This window comes from Echiichthys vipera, assembly GCF_963691815.1.
Source record: "Echiichthys vipera genome assembly, chromosome: 3".
Classification (NCBI taxonomy): domain Eukaryota; kingdom Metazoa; phylum Chordata; class Actinopteri; order Perciformes; family Trachinidae; genus Echiichthys; species Echiichthys vipera.
In genome coordinates, this window is record NC_139828.1 from 20511191 (window position 1) to 20538154 (window position 26964).

At 40.4% G+C, this 26964-nt stretch overlaps 1 protein-coding gene across 1 annotated transcript in view; it reads left to right on the forward strand.

The window, feature by feature from the left end:
• Positions 1-4621: 4621 nt before the first annotated feature.
• The window catches only part of nek7 (NIMA-related kinase 7), a 66226-nt gene continuing 43883 nt past the window's right edge, over positions 4622-26964 (forward strand). The window contains exon 1 of the mRNA XM_083940312.1: positions 4622-4905. The gene's annotated coding sequence lies outside the window, so the exon portion shown is untranslated. The remainder of the gene's footprint in view (positions 4906-26964) is intronic.

The following is a 26964-nucleotide window of genomic DNA, read 5'->3' on the forward strand; positions in this document are numbered from 1 at the left end:
GAAATGTATATTTTGAAGTTAACAGAACCTATAGTAGTGTGCATATGCTGTAAGAATGGTGCAGATCGTATTCACAATATAGCTGCTTAGCGGTTTCAATCATTGGAAATCACTGTTACCTTACCTGTTATACCTATTTTCTGCATTTGCAGGGTTGTATGAGGTACTTATCCATAGTCAGTGTATTATAATACGGTGGTCAGCACAACCCTGGTTTAAAGGAGCAGCAAGACAGGTACAGAGGCTAAGAAGTGTTTTGCTGTGAGTGGGGGCAGCAGCTAAATGTATTTTAGCCACCTAAAAAGTGTATGCTTTATTTATAATATTTTCACCACTTTACCGTGCTGTCAAACAGCCTTAAAATTAAAGCCATTATCTATGCCCTCATCAAAGCCACCAGACTTCTACTATGACACCAGACAGTCTACTGCTGCTTTGATTGGTTAGTTAGTTTGTTTTGTTTGTTCCTAACCCTTTAAAACACCAAAGTAACACAACAACAACTCCTATGTTCTACGAGGTCAAATAACTGTTTTTGTCAATGGAGTCTGGTAGCTTTGACATAGTGCAGCTTCAATTCCCTTCACGTAACTTAAACAGGGCTTTCTGATGGCAAGGTAAAGCTATGAAAATGTTCTAAATATAGAGCACTTTGATTTATTTCTAGATGACTAAGACACATTTAGTTGCACCCCCGTTCCATGGCAGTACATTTCTTATTTCTCATGCGTGTACTCTTGCTGGCTCCAAACTGGGGGCGTGCTGACCCCCATCTGCTGTAGGTAAGACACTAAATATGGATGGGATAAGTACCTCATACAACCCCAGATAAAAAAAAAAATCTGAACTATCCCTTTAACAAAGATTGATTTTGGCCTAAAAAGCTTTTAGATTTTCTCTCATGGTGTTCACAGGCAAAACACATAACTGGGCAAATTCTCGTAAATTCAACCTAATTGTCATCTGATTATATTTAAAGGCAATTTTGTTCTGAAAAAAAGACCCAAAATATGAGCAAGAGTGTCTTACAACACATCAGAGTTAAATGTCACGTTTACAGTAAAATCTCTAAAGCGTCTCTATAAATCCAGTGATTCAACCTTCCTCATTTCCCCTGGAGGTAGAACCTTTTCCATCCTGGTTATCTGCACCAGAAAGTTTGAAGTGGAAGAAAGTGAAATAGATGACAATACTCTCTTCATGCAAAAAAATTGTAAATAAATAAAATAATCCATGACTAAAAAGGAAATCCTCTCTGTTAAATAAACAATATCAGCAAAAAGAACACAAAAAAGTTTTCTATTGGTTTAAAGGCTGAGATCAGTGCAGAGAGCCACTTTTAGAACAATGGAAATTCAACACGATTATTAAACAATTTTCTACCAAACAGACGTGGAGGCATGCATGTTGAACTAGAGGATCTCTGGGTGCAGCTCCCCTCGCAGACTGATGCATTACTTTTCATCCATCCATCTAATTATTCCCTCTGAAACCTGAAATTTGAAGATACAAAAGACCGTCCCTATCTGTCACTGAGCGCCATTGATCTTATTGAAAGAAAATGTGGGTGTAGAGGAAACCCAATATAACTCATGCCATTAAATTCCACACAGCATTATTCACATACAGAATTGACAGATTTCTGTGAGACGTTTCTTTTAATCTTCAACTGTTGTTGAAGAAAAAGGGGGAAAAATCCTACACTCCAGGCATCTCTCCCTTTTCCATATTTGCAGTGAGGTTAACAAAAAAGGCTATTGAAGTGTAGAAGAAAAAACACAACCCCACCTAACTTGTTGATTATTAACAATGGGGATGGGAAGAAGACAGATGTGTTTCTTGTGTATCAGCAGTGTTTGAATTGTCAGTCTGAAATCAGCGATGAAACTTTTATCAAAGCAAAGTAAGCTGATCAATTCCGGATGCTCTCGATGTCCATGCGAGTCAATCTGCGATACCATTTTTGTCAATAAATTCTCATGATATTCCCAGGAGCGTACTGTGGGTGTGTGTCATGGGATGTGTGGGTATTCTGCATGCATGTGTATAATGACAGCACATAAGAGATAACTGTGTGTTCATGAGAATCCATCAAGCCTGGGCTGCAACACACATACTTATACACCCTCATAGGATCACCATGGGTATTAAAAAAAAGTCAAAACCAATCTTTTAGTTGTGTTGCAACCTAACAATGTATCACCCCAAGTGGCTGGAAGTAATTAAGTATATTTTACTGGAGATACAATACTAATTCCAAATACATGCACTTCGACTCCACTGCTTTTTAGAGGGAAATATTGTACTTTTTACTTTTTATGCTTTAGTTACTACTTACTTTAAGATCAAGATTTTGCGCTCAAACGATATGATCAATCTAACATCACATTTGAATTTGTTCAGTTGTTACATTAGTGACATCGGAGAAAACTCCATCCACTGATGAAGATCATGAGATGTCGTTCATAGCGCAGTAAAAAGGTAGTAAGTGCACCCTGAGGTCAGATTCCTTTTTGTCAAACTGCTATTATAAAAAGGTCAAGGTCTGGTTTGATAGAAATTAAACTTGTGAAAACTGCAACAGTGTGGTTTCTGTGTTGTTTATTGTCTATTGTCTAATTTGTCGTCATTATTATGCGTAGTGTAAGAGCTGCTCCAGCTTATCACAGTCTCTATGCATGACGTAGACTTCACCAGGCCTAACATTGTGTTGTCATGCTATCTGTTGATTGTTACCGGCCAAAACGGCTGCGCTGTCACAATAGAATTGCAACTGTGCAAGATACACTCACAAAATGTTGCAGAGTTTGAAGATAGGTGTGGTCTGGGCAAGGGCACTGGAAGAAAACAGGTAAAAAGTATGATAGGAGCCATCGTCACTCCGCTTCACATGCCTCACAGCTGGTGTGATCCTATCACAAGATTGTAGTTTTTCACTGCTTTTATCGTTGATTGTACCCCCCCAAACCCAAGTATTTAAGTATGAATAGAATAAGTATGTAGGTGAGCTTTTTAAGTAAAACACAAAAAAGAGACACAATAATACCCCCCCCCAACCCACCCAGACAGAATACAAAGGGAAAATACAAGAACATATAAAACATTAAAAAGAAAAATGCTAATACAAAATGCAAAACCCTAAGAACCCAAACACACCATAATTCACACACCCCACTCTTGTTAATAAGAATGAGAAGTGCATCTACACGACACAGAATTTAACAAACCAGCCCATATTCCAGCAGAACATGCAAGTCTATAAAATAAGTTTTAGTGGCCATTTGTGGAAACATTCTTAAGTACATCCCCTAATTGTGTGGGTCTATTTACTTTTACTTTCACTGTCAGAGTAGGCAACATCTGGCTATTAAAGAAGTGAAATGAATAATTTCTTTCTGCAAAGAGACTCATCTGGGGTCCCAAAGAGGGCAATCAATGGACAAGGCTGTAGTCCCAATTCTGGTAGATATTAAAATAGCTGGACTGGAAATTATGTCACAGATAACAATGCGGGCTTGAACATCTGTAACATTTATCCGGTTGAATGTATTTTCAGTGTTTTTATTCTCTTTTAACTACTGCCTGCCCAGGGACTGTAGAGGAAAATGATCATTTCTGGCTAACTCTGGCATATCTTCCAAAATGTTATGGATACCCACTGTCCCTGTAAATAGAGTAATAAACGAAACTAAACTCAACTAAAACTACAGACGGTCGTGCGATGGGATCACACTTAGTCGGCCAGGGCCAGGGGCCTAACTCAAACTTTATTTTCATCTTAACTATATATACCTGTAAAGTTTTTTGACTGTATCTTGCACTGTTGGGACTCTGGTGGAAGGAATACCAGTGATGTTGCGGCTGGAAATTTGCTTTTATACTTATGTAGCCTATATAAAGTTGTTCAAATGAATCTCAACCAGCTGCAAAATTAAAATCCTGATGAGCATTAACATTAATCGTTTACAAAGATGGCAACTAGGTGGCTTAAAGTTCAATGACATCACCCCAGTACAAGACCGTACATTGGCTCCCAGTCAGCTACAGAATAGATTTTAAAGTTCTGCTGCTGGTTTACAAATGACTGAATGGTTTTGGTCCAGAATACATGAACGCCATGTTAGTAGGGCTCTGAGATCTGCTGACTCAGGTCAGATTGTGGAGCACAGAGTTCAAACTATGGTGAACTATGGTTTATCTGTTATGCTGCACACAACTGGAACAAACTACCAGCAGATCTGAAATCAGCCCCAACTGTGAGCACTTTTAAATCCAGGTTAAAAACATTTCTCTTTTCATGTGCTTATAGCTGAGCTCTTTTTAATAACCCTAAACGTATCTATTTTCTTTTACTTTTGTTTTCTTCTTTGCTCCTGTTTTTAAGTCAGGTTCTGCATTAGGCTAAGTTGTGTATAGTAGAGGACCCCTGTGTCAAAATGTTGCAACAAGCTGTTAGTGGACATGAGTTTGTCAACTGTTAAATATCACGGGGAATGTCCAGTGGCGATTTGGTTTGAGTTTCTCTGTTGAATCTCGCGGTATTTGACAGCTTCGCTCCACTCTTTGACACTCGCACCTCCCCCTGCGCTCCGGGAATGCTGGGTTGTTTACATTACTGGCACACGGGTCAGGAGTGTGGTGAAGAGAAGGGCCTGTAGACTAGACTGAATACACACACGCACACACACATCTCGACTGGCTCTAACAGCAGCACAGGCTCTCTCTCCCTCTCAGAAAAAAGACATCCAGCATTCAGGCAAGAAGAGAGGCCCGTCGAGTCTCACTTTTAGGAGCGATCTTGTAAAGAAAAGGGAAAGTCAAAACAAAGACAACCGCCATCACCATCAGGAGGAACTTCCAGCGTGAAGAAGGAATAGCTTAGCAACAAGAGAGTCCCACTTCCTGGTAAGAGCTGAGACACCGTTAGCTGAACTTGAGCTGTGAACTTGTTGAATCTGTACTAATAAACCTCTTGTAAACGTTTAACCACTCTTATTTTGGCTCGACTGGGGGTTGACAGTCTTGCAAAGCTCACATGTTATCACTGTTTCTGGTGCTGACGCGGTGTTGACACTCAAAAGTTTCTACGAAGTTTGCTAACTTAGCTTAGCCGGTTAGCCGACTAGCATGCAGCCTTGCTAACTTTCACTACCTAGAAATGACACAGTCACCGCTGCTGACATTTAGAGCTAACAACGACACTGTGATGTTATGAGAACAGTTTGCGCAGGAGCAACTTTCTACTAACTTTGCTTTTTCCAGACACGCAGTTAAAACATGTGGTGGTAACATGGCAGTATAAAATAGCCACTTATTCTTTATTTATTATATTCTGTTTTTGTATCCATCAAAAATTAAAATCATAGCCAGACATAGCAAATACACAATACAGTTTCAGAGAGTAGACTAAATCACATAAAGTATACACAAGACATACAACCATACATACTTAAAACGCAAATTAACAACTTTTAATAGGATACACAGTAACTAACACCACACAAAAAATGGTAAATTCATTATACAATAAGAATCAGAATCAGTAATACTTTAATAATCCCAGGGGAAAATTATTTTTGCTACAAAATTCCAGATATACAAACAACAAATATATATATATATATATATATATATATATATATATATATATAAGAAAAACTTTTTAGAAATATATACAAGATAAAAAATACCAGACTAATGTGCAATACATAGAGGATAAAGTAAATGAACCGATATGACTTCAAGGAAGTTCATCATATACATTCTTGTAACAGTAAAAAATAAATAAATCTGTTGCTTTTTTAAATAATCTATCAGGGGAAGGGATTTGATAAAGTGACTTAAAGCCTACTAAAAAAGAGGAAATAAGGGTTGGGAACCTAAGAACATTGTCTTTTGAATGAAAAATGTCCCCAGTAAAATAATAAAGTTAACCACATTAATGAGAGAGATATTCTGTCCTTAAAATAGCCCCTCAATGGTGCCATGCTAGAGTGTGACAATGACGTTATAGTACACTTATTCTGCATAATCTCTACCTTATACAGCCTTACTTTTGTTATTGCAGATTTTAATCTTTAAAAATGAGGCTTAACTTTACTGACATGGTTTAGCATGTTTGTAATTATTTCTGTATTGTTACGCTCATGCTGGTTTATGTTTGTCTTTGTAGGCATGTTTGTGTGGTTAACTGATGTCTGGTTTATAAATATCTTCTGCAGAGGTAGTAATCATACTCACAACTAAAAAAAACAACCAGACAGCACAGCAGGCATCATAAATCTACACACCCATAAATTGACCATAGTTGATTTTTTTTAGGAAAAGTGACATTTTCAAAGTTAATGAGCTTATTAAGTGGACACCTTTCATGAACCTCCACATTTTATACCTGAACATTACATCTGTATCCTACAAACTAACTCGCACAGAACTTACAGAAGTTGCAGTCTGAAAGCGCTTCATTAGGGCTGGGCAATATTTTCCAGCCCTATATTGAAATTGTGAGACTGAGCGCTGCACCGATTAATTGATTGATCAATTAGTTGATGACTATTAAATTAGTCACCAACTATGAGCTGCCCTCGACTTGTACTCTGAGCTACAGCGGGGGTAGGAGATCTCCGTGCCCAACAGTAGAGGCCCCTACTACGGCTAGGTGCATGATCATCATCGTAATTGAATATTGAGGTATTTGGACTAAAATATTGTAATATTTGATTTTTCCATATCGTCTAACCCTATGCTTCATGCATTATCCCAAGTAGAGAGCAGAACAGAAGTATCAATTTCTTGGGTTGCTTGGATCGGGCTTAACTGGCAACTCACTCAGCTGTCCAGCCACTGTCATTGTCACTTAAAATAATGGGGCCCTGTTCATGTTTGAAAGATGGAAGAAAAAATATCAGATCCAAGCCAGTAAGTAATTTTCATCAGAAACTGTGCCAAATGATTACAGTTAAAGTTTGTACTGTATTCTGACCCATCTCTGTCTGGAAAAAGCCCAAGTGCTGCTTCCAGCTGCCCTAAGAGTTATAGACTGGAAGACAGTGTTTATTTGGAAGAGAACCACTGGTAGTTGTAAAGAGATGGTTTATTGGAATGAGAAATAAATAAAGGAGGATTTCGGGAGGAATGTGTCTTGTTTGACTCGCTGCTTTTTTGTGAGTCACAATGGTTATTGCAAAACCTTTACATACTGTCTGAATGCATCTACAGTACTGTTTGCACCTGGTTGGATCATTTTGTAATGACTCATCTATAATGACGATCATTTCGGTAATAAATCGACGCAACACACACGGAAGTAAAATTGAACTTACCTCTCCCAGGCCTAACTGTTTTGGGGGCCACACACAGGATGAAAATGGTATTCTATGCCATAATGCTGTCGCTGCCTATCACAGCCAAATATTTCAGGCGTCATACTATCACATTTGGCTCCGCTGCAGAGAGATGATTCAGACAAGAGTTAGTGGGAACTGACATACCTTGTTGACCCAATTATTACTCACTTCTCTGTTGCCACACTCGATCACCGTCAAAGACAACAGGCTTGAGCCTGCCAGCGTCATCAGGTGATGGAGATGAACACCGGCTGGCACTATGAAGTTGACTATCAAGGAATGTGTCATGAACCGGATGATCAGTGAATGGCTGCCAAATGTTTACATCAGTCTCTTTGGTGAGGGATTTCTGCCAGTACATCCCGCTTTGAACTTCAGCTGATGAGAGGTGGATTACTTTTGACAGACTCTGGCGAAACCTAATTATTTAGCCCTTTTCTATTATTTGGATTTAATAAGGGTAATGTGGGTCGACTAGAAAGAGCTCATAGTGGTGTTCAGTAGTGTTTAGTGTGATTAAATCTGAAAATAGAACATTGTCATAAAAAAGACTTGACTTTGTTCCCATCACATGTTATTTTATTTGATTATTTAAAGAGCCACCGATGATGTGCCATCATTATCACATGGGTTCACATACATATTGGCTGGCTAGGCTATACATATGTTCTCTGCCAGTGCCGTTTTAATGCCAGCTAGACTTTCTACTACTGAGTCAGATTGAGTCCTGAGATGCCATTCATTGGTGTGGTGTGGAGAAATCTGCTGAACCTGCAACGCTGTGATTTTAGCGCAGTGGAATTTACCAAATCGCTCTGTCCTGTGAGAGTTTCCTGTTTGAGCCCTGGAGCTGGCCCCTCTGCTGGATTAAAGATCAGATGAGACATTTGTCATCTGACCACTTTAACAGTCATCTTGCCTTTGGGTTTCATAAAGAACAAAAATGCTATGTTTTTTTTCACTCGCAAAGCATATTTGAAGAAAGATGCTTCCTAAGGCCATTTTTGAGCTACATTAAACACTGTCTTCTGCATGATGTCAAAGACCTTGGCCAAGCATTGTACAGAAATGATGCTGGCAAAGCTAGCAGATCACTGCTTAGGATATAGGCTTGTTTGGTGTACTTTCTTTGTGATTACTTGTTGTATTAAGAAATAATAAAAAAGCAAGGAAAATAAAAGCCTGATGCCTTCCCCAGAAGAATTTAGAATTGAGTCTTTCCTTTCCAGGCTCAGTTTGGTTAGAGTTTAGAGTAAGGTCTTTGGCAATGAGAGTGGGCTGTCTAAGCCGCTCCTTATACTCCCCTCAAACAGCCAGCCAGTCAATACTTTTCATATCCATCTCCTTTCTATCTGATGAAGGGTCACTGATGTTTCAAGCATTCAAATATCCTTGGAGGATGCCTTGCGGCTCCCCGTGTCATGTGAAAGTTCTCAATTTCTCTGTGGCATTGATGCCTTTTCTCAATGGGCTCTGTAGTGCTCTGGGGGGGAAATAGACTTCAAAGACATGCAAACACAAAAATTACTGACCTTGGACCCTGTTTATGAAGTTCATGAAATGCTTTCAGTGCCCCTTGTTCAGCTTATGACATGACCACACAGTATCAGTGGTTTATTTCACTACAAAGGATGCTTTATTTTAATTTCTTCAGTCCTGAAATTCAGCTCTAAATAAAAACAAGTCTGTTTAGAGTATTTAACTAATGATGGATTAATTAAAGCAATACCTTAAAAGGCGTTTTCCCCACTTAAATCAAAGAGCCTCTAAGCTGAAAAAAATGATGAAACAAAGATGAAGAAATAAATAGCTTCAAATACACCTGCCTTTCCAAAGTGCACACCGGAAAGGTTAAAACAAAGCCCACTTAGAGATAATGTTAAGCTGAAGGTGGGTAAACATTTCAGTAATTTTGATGTATTGATAGAATAGAATTTTTTCTGAATTATTTAAAGATACTGACTTGACGGAAATAGCTGTGTAATGAAGCAGTTATTTATTATACTGACTCTTTCCTCATTTTTCACGGTTTGATAATTGAATGGAATTTTTTAATTTGAGGATTTTACCAACCTTTGTGATCAGTAGCAGTCTACATAAAAAGCCATTTTGTCAGGTTATTTGTGGACTGACTGCACATGCATTATACTGTAGATAGCCAATACCTATTATGTATGAAGTGAGTCTGTAGGTTACTGCATATTGAGGAATAAGCTGCTGTTTGTTGACATCCAAACAAAGCCACCAAATCCATGTTGGCATATTTTGAACTGTGCTGGAAGTATGGCTTTTTTTTATTATTATTGGAAACCACTCTCCAGTCGTATCCTCTCACTCCCTATCTCTTTTGATTAATTCACACGCAAAAATACGATCCCCCAGGATACAAATTCACTTTTACAGAATAATTACAAGATGCTATATGCCACTGTAAACACCACATCAGTGACAGTGACAGTATGCATTTGTTATGAGATGAGACAAAAGCAGAATGAATTTGCACTCATGAACAGAATGAGGGAGAAATATTTTTTTTGTGTGTGTGTGTGTTGATTTGCTCACTGTGCTATGGGCGTTTGTTCCAACCTCATCACAAATGAGCCTTAATGTTTCACACGGGATTTGCTGCAGAAGAGAGCAAATTTGTATGAGAACATCTTGTTTTGACAGACTGTCTGTTTTACCCTCCTCCTTTTCAGTATGAAAAGCCAGGGACATTTCACTGTCTCTTCTTCATCCTTTTTTTTCTTTTTAATGTTCTGTTCCCTTTTTCTTTTCTTGTGACATTGTGAGTTGATCTGGTGCTAGGGGCAGCTCAGGCATTTCTTAATTGATCATTATCGGTTTTGTAAAGCCAGATTCCTTATTTATTGTAACTTATTGCACCGTTGGAAGCTACTGAACTGCTAATTAGGGTTAAGGTTGGTTAATTAATTAATGACATTCACATTGTCATTGTGTGTCCACTGGAGGAAAGAGCATAGCTACTAGGAGTTCAAAAAAAGGTTGATTTGTTTCAACAATTCTTTTCAGATACTCCATGGATGTTAGTGCTGCTATTAGTTTAAAGCTGCATTAGAGCATCATATTTTTCTCATGCTGGGCATATCCAAATCTTAGCTTTCGAAATCCTCCATATTTTTCCACAGTTCCTCAGAAACACTCCTCTCTTCATGGCTGTGATGAAACATAGTATGGGACATTATAGAAAATATCACAGGAAAGTATCAAAGGAAAGATTAACAGGCAAAACCCTTAATTATGAAATCTGTATTCATTTTGTATCAGTCTGTTTATTCCATGCTGCCGCGTTTGGGTGTGGGTGACTTCTTTCTCTCCCTCCTTTGTCTGTATTTGTACCCTGACTCACAGCTATCCTCAATGGTCTCCCTGGTCTCATGGTCTGACCAGGGGCTTTGAGGTTGTGGTCAAGGCCTGAGGGCATGAAGAAGGACGAGGAGTCATAATGAGAAGCTCCTCTCAACTCCTGCTGCCTAACCTCCCCTCGAGCCCCTTTGTCTCGCTCCCTTTCCACTTCCATGCCACCCATCTCTTCTCCCCTCTCAGTATTACTGCCTCTCGTCTTATGTAGTTTTTCCGTGCACATGGGCTAGCATGACTTGGCCCATTTGTATGTAATATGTAGAATGTCACTACAGTCGTTCCTGTTGCGTTGCAATGTCTGCTGTGGTCAAAGAGCTGCAGCGAAATGGATAAACACATTTCATTTCCTATATATTTTTCACAATAAAGGTCACCCATTATTTTTTAGTTGAAAGCTTTTATTGGGTAGCAGCAAAATCAGGAAACAGTGGGTTTTCAGCAGCAGTAACTTAACACGACTCTGACACGGCTTAACGCTAACAATAAACCAACTGTAAAATAAAGCAGATCTCTCAAAATAGCTACAAACACGGGAGCAACTGAGAAACTAAGCTTCAAACCACAGAAATGCCGTTAGAAACTACAAAACTACTGGGAGTTGAACACAGAGATTTTCAAAAATGTCATCCTCTCTGCTGTCATGCTGTACAGACATGAGTTGAGTCTCAACACAGCTTTTTTGAGGGGGAGAAGGGGGGTCGACAGGAGGTTGCTGCGGTCGGCGAGACATCAACACGCCCCTCTTGGAGGCAGGTCGGGCTCGCTTTGGCCCTACTCTGGAGGAGGCCGTCTCGTTTGGCGCTGCCAAAAATGCCAATCGAGAAGCCCTATTAGACTGTTCTTCTTGCTTACTAGCCCCCTTTCCCACCCCTACCCCCCACAACCCTCTTCCCTATTTAGTTTCCTTACTACTTCTTCCCACCCACAACCTCTGACTCTCAACCTGTCCCCCATTCTTGCCTCGGCTCTCCTCACCTGGGGGTCCTCTCTACCCGGAGCCTCCCCTTAGCCTCCTCCTCCCTGCCCAGCCTGGCCCACAGTCAATCTGAGGCAGGCAGCCTGACTCCCTCAGAGCAGCAGGAAACTACAGCAGCAGGGGTTAGGCCTGTATGGCGCTGCCGGCTGGCTCTGTCAGAAGTCCTGCCAAGCCAAGGATGAGAGACCTTTGCCAGTGCGGTATTGGGGCACCGTATAAAAATATTTTACAGATGTCTAAAGTCAGGCATCGGGAGTCAGCAGAGGCTTACTCAGGCCTAGAGCAGAGGTGTCTTTAAAGTGCAAACGATGTGCATGCTAATGCATTTGTGTGTAGGATTTATGATAAAGAAAATGAACTTTAAGTATGAATGGAGGAGAAAGTACTTAATAAAAGCGGTCCTCAGGAGTCTTGGCATTTCAGGAAATGTGTGTGTATGGCAGGAGGAGGGAAGTAGGCTGGTCTCATTCTGGATTGGCTGGAGGAAAAGTGATTGATTTGGTTGGGTTGCGTTTGAAGAGGGGGAGAATCCAGTGCTACAGTACTGTGAATGCCTGGCTGGGTTCCCAACCAGTTCTGGCTTGACAGTTTAACAGTGAATATTTAACATTGCGCCTCTCTGCGGGGCTTGGCTGTAAACAGCAGTCAGCAAGCAGCATAGCAGCAAAAGCCTGCGTGGCGCTGGGCCTCGGTTGTGAAGCCCACCTGAAAACAACTCACAAGCAGGAAGCGCATCTTGAAGTTCTGATTTTAGAAAAAAGCAGATGGCATGGGCTGGTGGTGTCACACTGTAAAAAAAACACCAGGATCGCCTGATGAAAGCAGCTCCCGCTTGCTTTGAACAGCAAGTCTGTCATGGTTGGTGTCTGCTGTGTGGCTCCAGGTCAAACTGTGATACGCAACTCCTGGAATTTGCGCTTTTTAAGTTTTTCATGTTCAAATCGTCTGAGGGGGAAAAACAGGGGAGGGAGTGGGGGGTGGCGGGTTCATTAATATTAATATTCTAAATGTGAAGGAGGCAGGAAAGACTTATCTGGTTTAGCTGCTGTCAACCCCTGTTGTGGAGCTATTCTCTGTTTCTCTTGCTCTCTTTCTTCCCTTCTGTATTTCAGTATAACTGCTATTTTATCTTCTGTTATACATGCACTGACTCTTGGATTCCTATATGATACTTTGGGTTAAATATCTAGTAAATAGCATGCACAATATTGGTCTGAAGTATCATCAAACTGTGTATTTATAGTTCTAGTTGTAACACACAAAGCAGATTCTTAATTAATTGTATGAATGACCTGCTAAATCTCAACTGAATTTTGCCAGTGTACTGAAGCGCCCTCCTAAAATCAATGGGTGACAGCTTTAAAACATTTTTTAATTGTGTCCAACCATGATGCCTCAATAGACCAAATCCTCCAAGGCCCCTTGTCTCGTTTTGGATCAATTTTGAGCATTTATGTTCTAAATTAAGTGTTTCCTCAAGGAATTTTTTTCAGCAGTTGGGGAAGAGGGTTAGGTAATGGTAAGGGTTAAGAGAAAGTGTACTGGCTCCAGACTGTCCTGACTCCCTGTCGGATCAGAAAACTTTCTCTTCCTGCCATTACACATGTTAAGCCCAGCCCGTTGTGACCCCCGGGGTTTGTGCGGGCTGAATTTGAGTTGCTACAGTCGCTAATCTGAACGTCTATGACTGGAGTTGCCGCCTGCTCCTGGTGAAGTAGTGTCCTGGCGACGGGGAATGAGGCAGAGGGAGCGCAGTGTGCGCTAGGTAATTATTTCTGGCCTCATTTGTGGTCTGATAAAAACAGTAAATTCATCACATTCAGTGCCCCATGTCACTATTTTCCAAGCTAATGTTGCTGTCTCATTTAGTGGCACCCTTGTGACTGTGGCTTCAATGGGAAACACTGAAAGAGTATAAAAGAAAAGGCATGGCTTTTATAATGCAAACTGTTGCTCTGAATTATCATTGAAAGCAGCAGTTTGTGATTGCTTTATTTAAAAAAGAAGGTATTCGTTGCTTGTGCTGTTTCCTTATAAACAGAATGAAGAAGTGGCAAGAGTGATGACGTTTCACCAGAGTTGTGTGATCGCAGAGGAATGGACGACAGAGAAGAAAGAAACTAATTTGGTTGACTGTATTAGCCATTATGAGCTGGATAAAAGTGGCTGTTTACTGGGTTGTGACCAGATTATTTCCTGCTTATCTGGGATCTGTTCCCATCTCTTAATATTTGCAAATAATAATTTTGGATAGAGCATAATTTGTGGTTGTGAACCAGTTGTACTGTGAAAGTTTGCTTATTTTGAGAGCCAGGGTTTCTCCATGTCTCTGAATTAATATTGTGTCCAGCACATATTAACTTTCAAACTGGAACTTAGTATTTCTAAATAAACAAATATAGTGTTTGAAGAGGATTTGGAGACTTGGATTTATCTTTGGCCCTGTGACGCTCCACTCTGCCCTTATATGTAGAAATGAGACTGATTTGTGGAGTTTTACAGATGTTGGATGAATGCAGGGCAGAGTCCAGCCTCTGTGTGAGGGATGGTGGAACAGGTCTGACATCTCTCCTGAACTGAAAAGGGAAATCCCTGCAGGCACAGAGTAGAGAGGAGGAGTGAGGAAGGAGGGCGAGAATGGAGAGAGGTGCGACCCCTTAGGGGTAACGTTATTCTCCGATCGTCAGCTCCTTACACATACACTCGGGCACATACTGGAATGCTCTGTCAGTGTGCCGGTGCAAAGAAGGATGAGTGCCTGAGGAATAAAAATAAACGTTAAACTTCTATTGTGTATGTTTGTGTGTTATTTGACAATTTATATTTCTATCTATATTTTCCTATAATAATTTAGGTCCATATGTATATTTTAAGGTGTTCCTTTCTTGGCTTAATCAGGGCAATTTAAAGGGAGTAAAATGGTGGAATAAGTCTCTTTTGTCACTTCATTGCCGTGCAAAGAAAATAGACAAAATTTATATTTCTTTCCCCTGAATATTGATGTTTAATAGAGAAGTGGCAAGTAAAGAAATGGAAGCAATCAGATTTTATTTTTTTTCCAAGTACCCGATCCAAACATGTTGACTGGCTTTTATATAGTCACATTATACCTGATTTATTTTCAGTCCCAAGTTTTCCTCAAAGGTACACCTCCTCTTCAAGACAGAGCCATATGTCTAGAAATGAACAATGCACGCCTGCCTGCGCCCCTGTTATTAATCACCACAGTTTCTATTTTTCAAATCCAAAATTCAACACCTTAAAGAAAACCTACCTTGGGCTGTTAATTTGGCTTTACGTTGTAGATTTACATATGTTGTCAAACCAAATCATTTCTATGTGATGTGACGTGTGATTGTAAGCCAGGACAATTTATGCTACTGGAATCAACTGAAGGAGTTGTGCTATTGTCGGTTTCATAGTAGGAGTCATCCTCCTTGGCAGTATGACAACACTATGGGTGTATGCGCACAGTCATATGCAGCAACAGTACTGGATTTGACCTCTGATTGAGTAGCAGTGCTCTGGATCTGGTTAGAAGAGTGCGTGCGTGCGTGCGTGCGTGCGTGCGTGCGTGCGTGGGCGCGTGTGTGTGTGGCAGCCAGAAGGGCCCACCACAGAAGCCACAGCAGGCTGAAACTGAACCAGAGCCAGGCTTGATTTTTGTGGAGCCACGTTCCCACAGGTCCACTATTAGTATGTATTCACTATTCAGTATATCCATTCAGTTTTACATTCATTTCAGTGTGTGAATTTATGTGTATTAAATTAATGTGTGGGCTCCTCATTGGTTGTTTTGGATTCAGTGACTGTGGAGATGCTGAAGGGTTGTGGTCCTTTTCCCCCCCATCCCCGACAGAGCATATGAGATGGCTTGGGCCCAGAAAAGCCCCAACACGAGCCCTTAGCCCTCACGTTAGCACTCAACTATGTAACGAGACATGCCTGGGAACTGCTCCTCTCAAATTACTAATGACTTGGACATCTTGCTCTTGTCATTTCCTCTTAGACAAACTTAGATGCTGACGCGGGGTAACTGCTTCAAACTATCCAGGGAGAAAGGGGAAAAAACCCGCTTAAAGGGAGTATGAGAGACTGCTGGTTTTGTGCGAAGGGAAAGTAGACTTTCATTCACCAGATGTTTTTTTTAAATGGTTGTTTCATAGATGAGAAACTCAAATGACAGGCCTCTTCATCTCCAAACAACAAATAGATGGGTCAGCAGTTGCTGCTTTATCATTGCTGTCCCAGAGCCCAGTCACAGCCATAACTGAATGCAGGGTAAAAGGCACTAATGCTGGCTTGGATAATGATTTTAAAGGGGGGTTGGTGTCAGTTATATACACCTATTGTGTAAACAACAAATGCTGCATTAAAGTGTAATTCCAGCGCAAAATCACCCCATGGTCTTTTTCAGCACAAGCCATCAAGAAAAAATTATCAACGGAGATATCGGAGAGTCCCTAACAATGATTAGCTCGAGGTAGTACGGTGAAGGCATTAAAACAGCTTTTTTATCCACTAATACTGCTCAAAATAACACCAAACCTCAACAGTAGCATGAGAAGAGTCCCTACACATAAAACAAAGCACCAACAACGTAGTTAGAGAACCCAGGGTTTATTAAAAGAGTGTTCTTAAAGACTTACCAACTGGCCCCGGTACCAGCTCCTCTCGTAGTAAAGTCCATTCAAGTTGATTACCGAAAGCAATCCAAAAGGACCATTGGTGCTTTGTTTTATGTGTAGGGATACTTAATGCAGAGGTTTGGTGTGTTTTGAGCAGTATTAGTGGTTAAGAATGCCGTTTTAATACCTTCACTGTAATGCCCCAAGCTAATCAGTGTTAGCCACTTGCGGATGTTAGCATCTCTCCCGGATTTCTTCGTTAATAGTTGTTACACAAAAAAAAACTGTCTTGATGCATTATTTGATGTATAATGCCGCAAAAGACCGCGGAATGATTTTGCGCCTGAATTACATTTTAAGTCTTCTTTGTAACAGTCTTTGCATGTTCAGTCAAATTATGTTTTTGCTTTCATACCACATTTAAATTTCTGTATCTGTTGGTTGGATGCTTTTATGCAATTTTTAGTTCACATAAGCCACGTTGAGTTGTTTCCTTCTTTGCATCTTAATCTCCTCCTTGTATAGATATTAATAGAGGACAAAGGAGGGTAATGTCATTTCAGTATCTGAATGGCGCAGACGATGATGTGCTCATCTGTTGACTGTTGTTATGATCACAAGGTTAAGATTCGGAAAACAAAGCTGTACCGATGAAGACCAGAGTCCTAGTGGAAAACAATACTTTATTTAGAATGGAGCAAAAAATGTGATCGTGACATTCCCTTATTTTATTTTTTTGTGAAATCCCCTAATTTGTTCTTATTTTATGTCTTTAGGGTTTTTTTCCACTATAAGCCCCTCTAGCCTTATAGACAAACAGAGCCACAGCCCTGTGGTACAGAATGTCACATCTGATATCCTGCTGCCAGAGGTGATGAAGCTAATTTGGTGGTCGGTCAGTGACATGGCTAACAAACAAAGCCCTTATTGGTCCTGGAGCACTGGAAGCTCTGCTCTGCTGTGCAGTACTCTGTTTTTCATTGTGAAATAGCATGAGTTGTTGCCACAGGGCACTAATGCAACCTAAAGCCTTGGGATCTTCGTCATGCTGCGGTGTGCAAATTTGGTTGTGGATATTTGTTTCAAATGTTCAGATGAAGTGAGGGATATGCTCTCAAAAATACCCTAAATAGCTGCTTAAATAACAAAAAATCACAGATGTGGCCATTTTTTTGCTCCGCTTTTGTTTGCTGATGTCTGGTAGCTTGCAGTACAAAGATAATTCAGTGTAGTATACCATGCTTTACAGTGATGTCATTTTACTTCACATTAAAGTGCCATAAGTGCCATATGTGAACTGCCTCAACATTTGATCACTTCATGTTGTCACGTGTCGGGGGAGAATAAATTCCTTTTCTTTTTTTTCCTTTGTGTTAGATTTATAAAAAAATTAACTGTTGGATTAATTTTTATTATTTATGAGGACTATCATTAGTTGCAGCCGTAAATCAGATCCACATACATTTTCATTTTTCTCTTTGATGACGTGGATCTACTGCATATGTTAATAGTCTCAAATTTTTCCTCTATAATGTGTGCACTTTATGTGGCACCCTAAACCGTTGCATTCTGGAGTTGACACTGCATCCATGAAGAGTCCCTTGAACGTCCTAAAAACCTATGACATCACTTACAGTTAGATCAGCAAGTCGTAATGAAGTACTCTTAATTTACTTTCACATATTATGCATTCAGTTTCTATTTTAACTGAGTTGTGATGGTGATATGGCATTTTGAAGGGCTGTGAATGTAGAGAGGGTGTGCAAGCATAGCCCAAACCCCCCAGGGTCCCCTCTCCTGAACGCCTGGGGGGTTCTCTCCTTCACACAGCCTGCTCCTTCACACACTAAACTGGTTTCTGAGGGATCACACAGCTGTCTTAAACGCAGCTCTGCTTTTGCATACTTTGCCCACATGATTTTGTCTTTCCTTACTCAGTCAGCAATTTGTCAATATGCCTTGTTTATTCTCAGTGATTGACAAGATGAATCGGTTTCACCTAGGAAAAGGGGGGGGAGGTGAGGTAAGAAGATAGGGGGGCAGTGTGGCTGGCGGTCGTTTTTTGACTGGTACCATGGCTGTCTGTCACTCTTCTTTTATCATTGAAATTGGAGTTTATCTTTTACAAGCCTGAGTGGAATGTTTTTGTTTTTCAAGTGATTATTAGCATCCTCCTTGGCTGCCGTCCCCGGCTGATGAAATGAGCACATCAAACGGTGTGCGGCACTAACGAAGCAGTGCGGGCTGGCTGGCTGGCTCCTGGCTTTTGCTGTAAGGCACCTGCTGAAGTGACAGGCTGGCAACAAAGGGCCCCTCGCCACAAGAGAGTCATCAGTGCCGCTGCGGAATAGGCAGGACAATGGAGCAGAGAGGTGGCCTGGGCTTTTAGCCACGTGCCGGCTCGTGTCGACAACACGCAGGAGCATCAGAGCACAGAGGAGTGGGAAGGGGTGGAGGTGGAGAGGACAAGAGCAAAGGAGAAGGAGAAAGGGGAGGAGAGTGGCTGACACCTGCATGTCCTTGAGTTCTTTCTCAATGGTGAACATCTTTACTATACATGGTGGTTAAAAATGGGAAAGGAAAACTGAGACAGGAGGGGAAACAAATGTGCAGGTGTGCATGTACAGGGACACACACACACATACACAGATGAAGACAGAAGAGAGTCCAGTGTTGTTAATGGGATTACTGGCTCATGGAAGGTCAGGTGATAGTGCATATGTGTTTTATAGAGGCTGCAGTGGGTGAAATGTACACACAGAGGAGCAGAGCACTGTGCTAGTTTATTTGGATTGTTGGGGAATGGGGAATAAATCAATTTAGGCCTCACATGAAGCCCAGGCTATTTGTGCTGTGCTATTTACTTCTGCAGTGAAATAATCATTAGCCTATAAAAATCTGAAAGTGAAAAATGTAAAGGAGGACTATAAATAGTTGGCAAGCCGCATTATGGATCACTGGCCTTGTAGTGTCCCTATGGACCTCAGCAGTTTTCTTTGTCTTAATTCCCTTTTTTATCATTTCTCTGTGCTCCCTCCACTAGGGAGAGGGTGAAGGTCTGAGCTGCACAAAGATATCGCACACACACATACAAATGTAGAGCAGAAATATAGCAGTTTACATTTTTGTAAACTATGTCTCTTCTTGTCAAACTTAACTCCAAAACACATTATGCAGACATGTTCGCTAGACCGGTGAGCAAGGCTCAACAGTAACAGTTGCCAGGTTTTGAGATCCATTTTGAGGAATTGGCACTTCTCGGCCTTTGGGCAAACACTTTTAACACATAAAAAATAGGGACAGTAAACTGCAAATTGTGTACTGTTTCATATTTGTTGCACACACGTGCGAATTGATTCAACTTGACAAAGAACCAGATGAACCTTGAAAAAAAGGACATTTGTAACTTTTATGTCATATTTTCACTATTACGCTAATGTATGACTGCATACCATCTTAAGGTGACTAAAATGGCAACCATATTTTTAAGGTTTGGCAACCAAAAGCCGATGCCTGATTACCAGCCTGGCAAAACGTTTTTAAAGTTATTGCTGAGCCCTGCCGGTAAACCTGCACGGCTGACATAGCAACCAATTTATCTAATTGCAGGTATATTCGTGTATATATGTCTGCCAATAATAAAGGCCGTAAGAGGCTTTTCATTTTCAACTCTAAAATATCCCGCTTAGTACATATCTTGGTCAAAACTTTTAGAACAACCACATTTAAGGCATCCATATAAAAAAATGTTTGCTTATTTTACGTGTTTACAATGTAGGATAGAACAGTAACAATATTGTTTTCAGTTTCTTTAGGCCCTATAACACTGATAACTGTATCAGCCTCAAAATTCCAGTTTTAGTCAAGTTATAGTTGTATGAGCCTAAAAAGCCACATTGAGTTTATCAGATACATACAGCCTGAAAGAGATGTAGCCATTAATCCAGCCATGTTCTGCCTGTTGAATAATGAATCCTGTCTGATGTCAGTGTTGTTGTTTGGGTCCTCTGTCTGACTGTTTGAGATTCTTTAATATTTTCATGCTGAGTTGTGGCCTGATTAACTTTATGCTTTTGTGGCCAGATTTGGGGAATGGAAAAGTCTAAATGATTTGACTGTAGTGTTTGGCTGGCTTTGCAAAGCCTATTTTCAAAGGTTTCTCCCTTTATCTTCATGTTTTTTCTTTTAGATTGAGAGACAATAAAGTTTCCTCTTCATTTTCTATTCCATCAAGTCTTGGACCGTCTTACTCAAAGACCTCAAAGACGGGCTCACATGCTGAGGTGTAATTGGTCCTCTCCCACTCTCTGTCTTTCTCCCGACTCGTGGTCCAACGAACACGAGTGCTCGCACATTTGGGCTAATGATTTTGAATAGTGATTAAAATGAATTGGAGAGTGCGCTGCTTCTGTAGTATCTGGACCCTTCCATCATTAGTGGTTCTCTTCCTCTCTCTTCCTTTTTTTTCTCTCGATCTGTATCATCAGCGTTAGTCAAGCAGGGGTTTAAGACGAGGCCTGGGGTGGGCTTTCATGAGCAGAGACTCAAAGATTTCTCCACTTCTTGTAATCATGGACACCACTCTTCTAGCACTTTCGCTGTCGTCTTCTGGCTCCTCAAAGGTGCCTTTGATTCCCTCACATCCTACACCCGGACCGGATAGTGTCGCATTTTATTTTTCCTCTCGCCTTTTCTTTTACCCCTGCAACCTTCGTTCTTGCCTTTCTCTTTTCCCCCCTCCTTAGACCCAAACTCATCAGTTACAGTTCATATTTATTTTCCTCGGATTGAGAGCTTATTTAGCACTCTTCTCTTTGGGACCGGTTAATTCCAGGACCCTTCCCCTTCACTTCTATATTCACCTCCTACCCCCCCCCTCCACCACCCTCCCAAAGTCTGCCTTGATCCACCTTTTTATAATCGGCTCCCTCTCTTTGTTTTTCTTCTTCTCGGGTTTTAAATGAATAATGCAGAAGAGAGGAAATGGGGATTAAAGAGGAGCTGAAGCCAGTGCCAACTTCTGTGGTGCACAGCTCAACACCGTCTCTCACAGGACCGTGAACACATCAGGGCTAACGAGCTTTTTCTTTTCCTCTGCTGACATCTTCTCAGTTGCATCTGTCCCACTCTGTCCTACTGCATCCCTGCTGTCCCCTACTCACTTCTGCCATTTCCCACTCAGTTTTTCCCCAGTTGACTGAAGATGTGCTCTTTCATATCAAGGTTGGACAACTTATTGTCCACCGTGAAAAGAAAAGAACAAAAAAAGAAAGCTATACAAATGCTCTTTCATTTCATCAACACTGTTCTCAGGGTCATAGATAAGGGAATGGGGGCAGCCTTACTTCCTACCTCCCTACTTCTGGCGCCCTTGCACGGACCGCACACATATTTGAACTCGGCCTTCATTTTGATCTCAACTGCACATCTGTAAAGCTTCATGACTGTATCTTGCGACTTTGCTACACTATTCCTGTGACAAAATCTGGCCATAAACAGACATATAAACACAGAGCAAAATACTCTCTAAAGTAAATGGCCTCTGTGGTAGACCCCGCTACAGTAGGTGTCTCCAGGACCACATTTTGCCATGACGACACACAAACAGACTCAAAAAGTGAAAAGAATACCAGCATCACTGATATGAGATGAGTATGACAGGATGAAAGATGGAGATGTGTCGCAAGTAAGGGAAAACAAAGCAAGTGAACAAATCTGATGTGTGCTGGGAGTGTAAGAACAAAGAAGACTGTTGACAGAAAATTGCTGAATAGTCTTGTTAATATCCTTTTATTTCCTCCTCTTGTTTTGCCTCACTCTGTTTTTCCCTTCCCTCCTCTATCATTTAATTACCTACGTGTGATTGGGCCTGCTGTGAGAATGTCGGGCTGGAGTCTCACATTAGATGGAACACAGTCAGAAAACAGTGTTTGTTTACACTGAGTGGTTGGTGGTCTGGATGGGAAAGCTGTTTTTTTCACTACTCAACAGAAAAACAACCATCAGTTTGTCAGAAAGATAAATGGAGTTCTTTCTAGCTCACTTGCTCCAATGTACTGTAGATCTTGCAAGTTTTTATCTGCAAAGGAATGATACATGCACATCTGTCAATCCAAATGTAATGGAAATTGTGAGAACGGTTGGTGATAATTTGTAGACATTTGTTCGTGTTTAAGTATAATATGAGTCAATTCAATTGTGACTTCACAGCTGCGAGATGACACCAAAGGCACTAAAACTACGTAGTAAAACCTGAGGTTAAAATCTATATATATTATGATTTTAGGTATGAGCATATAGGGCTGTAGTGATCTACTAATCTCACGATACGATACACGATATTCAGCTCAAGATACCATATATGTCACGATATTCAGCCAACAGTATGATTTGAATTGATACGATTCGATACAATTTTAAAGGGACAGTGTGATTTTTCTTGTGAGTGTTCCATCGACTGGGATTGAATTAATAAAAACTGAAAGAATCAGTTACACAATATATGGCTCTGACTGGACAGCAGAGATGGTTATAAGTCATGTTTTGCAAGTCCAAGTCAAGTCTCAAGTCTCTGAGGGAAGCAGCAAGTACTAATCAAGTCTTTTATGGTTTTAATAAATAATAAAATAGAGTTGAAGTGCAACCTTATTGTATAATTACACAGAGTCCCAACTAATGGCAGCTTATAATATAGTGTAAATAAAGAAAGTCTGCTGCTCCCATTACCTGGAACTAATTACAGACACACCTGAAACTCCAGGTCCTGCTCTCATTGGAGGATTTTAAGACATTTTAAATAACTTGGAGTCAGGCACACCTGGCTGTAGATATTCTACACGATATATTCATGATTATGCTAGATTTTTATGTATATTTGTTTTTTCAATGTATTTGACATATTTTAATTGTATAATAGTCATATATTTTATATTGACTGCTCAATATGTTTGTCAAAAATGTTGTTAGTCGTGCTGCTGTTTAATGTCAGCGAGCTCTACCTGTTAAATAAATAAAAAATCCTCAGTGTGATGGTTAAAGCTTATAACGCAGTAACATTAACGTTATGTGGTCAACAATAAACCTGTAACGCAAACTTTAGCTGACATTAATAATGAATGAGTATTTCTCCTGGTTTACCAGCGTTAGCCAGCAGATGGAGGCAGCACCGGCAAGCGAACACCTTTAAAAAATATGTAATTTAATGAACGGCAATCTAAAAATGAATTTCTCACAAAGCTAGAATCGATAAAATCCTACAGCCCTATGAGCAAAGCATGGATTCTCTGCTGCACTTTAAACATGGTGTCTATTCTGTTGTTTATTTGCAGCTGTCACAGACCAAAGCACTGAACTAGTCTCTGACAAGCATCTATGAATAGTTAGGGGATTTACCTTTTAGCTGCTGCTGCCCCACTGCTGCCAAAATCCTAGCCAGCCCGCCACCATTTCTCATCCCCATGATAGAAAGACTGGTACCGTGAGTTTCCACTGCTGTTTGTGCCCACCAAATGTTTTGGAAGTCAAAAATTCCTTCCTGTGATGAGAGCGGGACTGTTTTTGTAGATCGGAAACAATTAGAGAAACAGCACAAACAACAAAGCAGGGTTTAGGGAGAGCAAGAGATTTAGTAGCTGTAAGGTTTCGTTCAGTCTGTGTGTTTGATTTGTCCAGTCACAAGAACAAGGCTCTGCTTTTGATGGGTTGCACATGACTTGAACTGCATGGGAATGGGAGCCCTGAGAGTGTGACCTTGCCTTGTTTGATTGAGCTTTGTTAATTGTGCGGTTTCCTCGTGTGTGTGTTAATCCAACACGGCAGTCTTAATTGATCTTGTTAATGTGGGATGTGCGAGGCGAAAGAACGTTAGGGAGCTCAGATGCCCCCTGGTTATTTTGACACATAGACAGTCAAAAACACAAGAGGGTTAGGGAGAGGAGTAAGGGTGCCAACCCCAATCTAACAAAACACACGACTGAAGTGCAAAGAATCACTTCAAGAGGCAGGAAGGCCGCCTGGGTGGAGGACTTGTAAATTCCCCTGTGACACTCATATCAAGATGCCAGGACACCCAGCTCGTCAGACGCTCAGCCAGCCTCTGTCTAATAGGACCTATTTTCACCCAGTCCCCATGTATATCCAGGATGACTGAAAGACTGAAGTACAAACTTACCTTTGTGTCTGATGTTTTCTATTTTATTAGATATTTAAGGATTGACACCATTCTTGCGCATTACATTTTTATTTTCATTTAATTTGATAATAATGATACATATTTGATCATCATCACTGGCATTCTAACAACCGTTTTTAACCATTTTAACTATCATTACAATTAAATAATGTAATTACAAACCTCCACAATAAGCCAGATCTTGCCCTCTTATGGGTAATGATCACTTCACCATGGCACACAGTATGTGGGTCAATGTATTAAAATGGTGCTGTCTCTTCGTGCTAGTGAGTCTCTCTTAACATACTTATTCAAGAACAACACATGAAACATGAAGTTTCACTTTGAGATTGCAGGCTTTTGCTAGAAAATATGTGATCAAATCGAATTGTAAAACACTTTGCATAGATCTGCATGTTAATGAGGAAAAATACATTTCCATGACAGTGTCAGCCACTTATGTAGATAAATAAAGATAAATATACTGAGAAAGAAATTTGACAGGTGATACCTTTTTATTACTGTAATGAATAGACCCATTCATGTCATTATGTTTAAAATGTTAATATGATTGTGTGGATCTTGCAGACTAGTGCAGATCTTTTGTGGAAGCATTGTTTTTTATTTGTGTAAAGAATTATATTTTCAACCTGTAAGTCAACTTGTGTAAAGGTTAGTGTGGGGATGCAGCAAGTAAAAGTGTCCTATGGTTACGAGGAACATGATTACATTTATTCTTACCACTGCACAAACACTTACCTACACATATTATGGGAGCATTTCTCTGTATCGGCTTTATGAAAAGAATTTTTGTTGGCCATCATTGGAATGATTTTATTATTGCCATTAAAAAAAGAGGCAGCTTTGTGTGGGGCACTGTAGGTTGTCTGAAATATCCTTTTTTTTGCCAGTTTCCCTACGGCGGTAGGTGCTTTTAAATCTGTATTATTTGTAAAACTTTTTTCAGATTTGAATTGATTTAAGCTAGTTTGAAAGAAGCTTTTAATGTTAATTTTCAGAAAACAATATTCCCAATATAGTCAATGCAGTCCCAGGAGAGATAGTGTTGTGCAAACACTTATTTTCACGATCTTCAAAGCTCACATGAAGGCCAGTGAACCCCCGGAAAGAAAAGCTGAACTAAGCTAAAATAAACAACCACAGTACACACACACACCACAGTACACACACACACACACACACACACACACACACACACACACACACACACACACACACACACGCACATGCTTTCTTACATACACATATTAAAGACCCACACCATGCACACAAACATGCACTTACATATATATATATATATATATATATATATATATATATATATATATATATATATATATTGCAGTCTAATTAGCATTATTAACCTTTAGTGAATGGGACTGACAACATCAGGGGAGAGACCGCTCTTGCCATTCTCCTCTCTATTGTACCAGGGGATTTTTAATTGGCTGGGGAGGTTGGAGGCGACAGAGACGCGAGACAGTTAGTAATACACAAATGACAGACTGACAGAACCGGAGACAGACGGCCTTCACTCTAGTGGAAAAACATGCAAATGTCCCACTGTGAAGTGTGTTGTGTCCCTTAAGCTTTGTGCGGCGCTTCAATGTGTGTTTGTCCATTTCTGTTTGGAAGCATGTACAGTATTCATGTAAATATAAGACAACAGATTGCGGCAGCCTCTGTCGATAGCTTCTGCTCGTTGATGCTTTCACCCAGTGCACTGCACACACACTAAAACATCACAGTAAATAAGTGTGCACACATTTCCTTGGCTTCATTTTTTATGTTGAATACATGCATACACCTCTCCTGACATATGCGTTTACTTGTGGATGACACATGGTTGCTGAAATGCTGAAATTCTCAGTAAACTGGTGTTAATTGTACGACTATGTAATGATATGTGCATTACAGTGTGCATGGGACCCCAGAGCATCAGAGTTCTTCCCACTTACATGGGTTGAGTGCAGACTCTGCAATCACAAGTTAGTTGCATGTGTGGATATAAGTTTTGCATCATACTTGCATCTAGATTTGTGTAAATTATTAAATCAGGTAACATTTCATGTTATGGCACTGTCTGTTTTAAGTGTGTTGATAAGCCAAGCAACTGGTGGTGGACTATCTTATGCAATTATCTTGCTCACAGGCTACATGCCAGAACACGCAATCATACAGCACCATGGCATACACTTTCTCCGAAAACAGAAAAATTACGTGGAACTGCGTAAACTGCGTAAATGCCGGTATAACCAGTGATTCCAATGGAAACTTCTATGGAGTAATGCCAAGGAAGTACAGAGTGGCATTATTTCAGCTTTGTTCCAAATAATATCGCTGCCTGCTGTAGCCCTGCCATGCTGCAACCTGAGAGGGACCCACACAAAGAGTGTCAAATCCACAGGCATGACGTGGGATCCAGTTCTGCTGAAACTG